We start from the raw sequence: 4622 nt of genomic DNA on the forward strand, positions 1-4622 counted from the left end.
CTGCTTTGGTGGGAACTTCGGAGCCAGAGGGAGTGAGTGGCCAGGCAGGCTGGGGCGCATCCCAGGAGGCACCCCTCACCTGACCCTGCCACACCGTGAGGGGGAGTGTGGGCAGTGGACCGAGAGAGCGACTTCCCGAGGGTGGTCCTGCATAAACCTGCTGAAGGCCAGATTCTAGTTCCTTCCAGCAGAACGCTTAGGAATAAGCCTCTCAAACTGACCCCTTCCTCCTGCTCCCTCGGAGGCATCCCTTAGATGTCAGCTGACCCTGTGGACCATTCTCTCCTAGAACCTCGCCGCTGTGGCTTGTATGTGGGCAGGGGCCGGAACCTGCAGCTCAGGAGGGGCGAGCTGACCTCAAGCAGGGTCCTCAGGTCCCAAGCCGGGGTACTTCAGGGACTCACAGTGCGGGAGATTGGGGCAGGCACGTGAGCAAAGCAGACAAATCCCTGGACAGCAGAAGAGCATCCTAAGGGCTCAGAACCCCCTGCCATTTAATTATTAGCTATGACCACTTTCCTCATCTACAAAGATGCAGATGATAGTATCATAATCCTCCTTGTCTGTGCTTTTGCTTTCCAGATTTTCAGTAATCCAAAGTCATCTGTGACCCCCCTAAAAAAATTAAACGAAAAAAATCCAGAAATAAATAATTCATAAATTTTAAAATAACTATTATTATAGTATGCTGTTATACTTGTCCTATTTACTATCAGTTGTTGTTGTTAATCTTTCATTGTGTCTAATTTGTAAATTAAATTTTATTAGCTAGGTATGGTGGTGTACACGTAAACCCAGCTGGGAGGCTGAGGCAGGAGGATCACAAGTTTGAGCTCAGGCAAGGAAATTTAGGGAAGTAGTGAAAACTTGTCTCAAAAAAAAATTTTTTTTTTTTTGGAACCGGGGATCGAACTCAGGTCCTTGTGCTTGCAAGGCAGGCACCGGAACCACTGAGCTAAGTCCCCATCCCTCAAATTATTTTTTAAATTTTTATAAATGGCTGGGAACGTAGCTCAATGTGAAGGCCTTGGGTTCAATTCCTGCCCTCTTCCCACCATGTTAAAAAATCTGGGGTATGTCAGTATAGGGAAAGTAGTATACGGGTTTGGTACTATTTGCGGTTTTAGGCATCCCCTGGAGAATGGAATCCCAGGAAGAACAGAGGAACCGCCCCGTTTTTGTGAGAATGCGCTGAGTTACCCTGAGAAAAGCCGCTCAGGAGGCGGCTGGCTTGAGGCACTTCCGCCTTAGGTTATGTCCCGATTCCCCGGGGTTGAGACCGACCCAAGTGATCGATCAGGAGGAAACAAAACAGGGCCGCTCAGGGCCGAGGGGGTGGCTCGTGAGGTCAGCGAAGAATCCCAGAGGATGTGATGCTTCTACCAAGCCTTGAAACCCGAGCTGCTGGCAGTGGGTGGAGAACAAAAGGGCTGGCACCTGGGGTGACCGGACGTGGACGTGGGGTCACTCTCGGGGCAGCGAGGTCAGGAGAGGGAGCCGGTGGACGCAGAGCCACCCCGGAGGGCCCCGGGGGCCGGGACGGCAGGGCCCAGGGCAGAACACGAGTGGGCAGGGTAGGCACAGGAAGTGGTACCGGAGATGAGGAGGGTTGGCAGGAGGCACAGGCCGCAGGGGCTGCCCAGTGTGGCCGCGGGGGAGAGGGAGCTCGCACACACCGCCCGGCCGAGAAAGAAGGGGTTAGCAGTTCCGACGGCGCGTGAAGCACCTGCAGATTCATGGTGTGCCACGCACAATGCAAAAACGAAATGTCCAGGCGTCTCTGAGATGGGGGTGAAAAATCTCCCCCATACAGGAAACCGAGGTTCACAGGACTTCAGCGACGCCCAAGTTCCCAGCGCGGAAGTGCCGCTCTGCGCCTCTGGTTTTCAGTTCTTCACTCGCATGCCTGCTTATGATCTGCTGTCCCCAGACAAACGAACCCCTCCCTGCAGGGCCCGCCTCGGAGCCTCAGCCCCGAGAAAGGCCCAACAGACCCTCGGCAGTTGAATCAGATGACAAACCGCCTCACATGACTACAGATGCTTCCGCTTTGAGTTTATTTTAACTCAGCCAGGAACTTCAAAGGAGCATCATTCCTGAGTGGCTTGTTCATGGGTGTGTCACGATCCTGCTATGGAGTCGGGAGCAGAAAGCAAAGGGCAGGTCCAGAGACCAGAACATCTGCCCTGTGTCCTGGGAAGTCCGGAGACGGCTTCCCTGTGAATCGGAGGGCTTGGTCTCCCTCAGCATGGGCTGGAGCTTAGGACATCAGTCCTGCCCTTCTGTGGGGTGGATGAGGCACCCCAAAAAGTATTCCCATCCCTGGGAAGCCATTTCCGCAGCTCAGCGTCTGTCCGTCCCCCACCACCAAGGGAAGAGTGCATCAGAATCTCAGCCCTGCTATCCTCCTGGCTGCCTAGGCTTCGGCAAAAATGAGGACAAAACTAGGGGCTCAGAGTCCGAAGTAAACTCGGCTTGGTCACACAGCCAATTGTCTCTGGAGCCACCTGGCTGCTCTGTGGCATTCGTGGCTCTTAAAAGACTCTTGTGTGAGGCCCAGGTCCTTTCAGATGTTGTTTTTTCTTTTCTGTTTCCTTTCTTTCCAGCTGCAGGGGTTGCGGTCAAAGGTGGAGTTAACTGTTTTGCACCACCGACCTGCCTTTGCGTCATCCGAACACCAAGTTCCGCCGGCAGAGGAAGTGAGAGGTGTCCGATTCTGTCATGCGGGAGGCAGCTGGGCTGCTCAAGGCATCACCAGTGCCTGATCCGGGCTGAGGCTCCCACGTCTGTCCGCGGGACCATGTCATTGCCCCGTGCAGCTGGGGCCAATCCACATTCAAAAGGAAAAGGGAAGGGGGTGGGAAGAGAGGAAAGGAAACCGAAAGCAGGACAGTGAGTGGCCTGCCCCGCCCGTGTTTACTCCCCCAGATCATCTGGGTCTCCCTTGGGTCCAGTACCCAGGAATCTGAAATGCCTGGGTTCTGAAGACCTAGGATTGGGGGGGCACTCTCTAATAAATATTAAGCACAACAGTGAATGTTTATTTAGAAGATGGGGAGGGAAATCATAGCAAATTGCAGACACCCCGCAGTTTTGTCTGTAAGCAGTTTACCAGAAACGCCAAGCCACGCCTCCTGTCAGCAATCCCTCCCTCCCCGGTGCGGACACTGGTGGTCCCTCCCTGCAGTCCCAGTGCCTAGGCACTCCCTTCTCTTCAGCATTAGGGATTGGGCTGGTGGGTGTCACCTGGGCAGGTGTTCCTGACCTCTGGAGAGCCTTCCTTCCTTCGAGAATGGAATGAGAGTTTGCGGGGCAGTGCGTAGGTACTCCCGGCCTCTGAAGTTTACGTACAATCTCAGGGGCTCCTAGACCCTCTATTCCGGTCCCCAGGTGGGGAACTCTTTGCCTGCTACCTTCCTCTCATTTCGTTCCTCACATGCAGCAACACAGACCCAGAGGGCGAGGGACGTGCTCATGGTCACCCAGGAATCTGGGGCCCAGTCAAGACTGGATCCAGCCAGATTCCCTCTCCTTCTCCAGGGTCACGGCAGCCCTTCCTTCTGTGCCAGAATGTGGTGGCGTCCAGGCAAGGAGAGCCTGAGTTATGGCCCCTCAGAAGGTTTTCTTGTGTTTTCTGTTCTTTTTCCCAGATACTTTTGTTTCATGTCGAGGGGTGAGGGGAGAAATGGGGGCATTTAAACCTAAACGCAGGCTGGATAAAAGATTGCTGCACATTCGGAGTAAAAATGCACTAAGGAATGCAAAGGAGATGGAGGGGAAAAAGGAGGAACAGTAGGCAAATCCCATGCAAATCCCGAGACAACTTGGGCTGTCCTGTTTGGTACCCAGAGACCTGAACACTGGGGAAGCCCCATTTAGTGTCCCACACGAGGGGCCCTCCCCGAGCCCCGTCCTCTCCCCTCCTTCCCAGCGTGGGTGCTCAGTCCGCTCCGTACGCCAAGGCTGTATGCTTTGCAGATGAAGCTTCTATCCCCAACCAACTGGGATCTCCAGGCCCCTCCCCACTCAGCATCTGGATCTTCTCCTTCACAGCACAGGATCCCTCTTGGCTTTCGATCGACTCGTTTAGGGCCCTGTCCTGTGCAGGACACGCAGCTCAGTGTGAGCAGGGTCTGGGTCCTTGGTGCCTTTGGCCTGGCATATGCAGCTCCCACAATCACTGGCTGATGTAAAATGAATGGTGGCATCCGGTGGTTTGGACTGAGGCTCCTTGGACAGATGCCTGCTCTGGGGGTTCCACCCTTTTCCCAAGAGTCCATCTGTGCAAGCTGTGAGGGACCCCAGCCCACAGCAGTGGCGAATGTGCCAGCAGCTGTCAGCCAGGGTCAGGAGCATGGCTGCCAGGGCCGTCCCCTAGACGATGGCACTCGGCATCATTAAGAAACTCTGAGACAGCTCCTTCTTCGGCTTCCCCTCCTGCTCACCTCCAGATAACGAAGTGTCCGAGAGAACAACCCGTTATTCATACTCAAATACTGTTTTTTTCATTGTATTTAGTTTTGGGCAGTTCTTTTGTTTGTTTGTTTTCCTGCCTGACACCCACGACTTCATGACTGATGGGGTGTGTGACTATCTCCTAAGAGCCAGGGAGCCCTGATCAA

This window comes from Fukomys damarensis, unplaced genomic scaffold (genome assembly GCF_012274545.1).
Source record: "Fukomys damarensis isolate Sample0158 unplaced genomic scaffold, DMR_v1.0_HiC HiC_scaffold_8, whole genome shotgun sequence".
Lineage (NCBI taxonomy): Eukaryota > Metazoa > Chordata > Mammalia > Rodentia > Bathyergidae > Fukomys > Fukomys damarensis.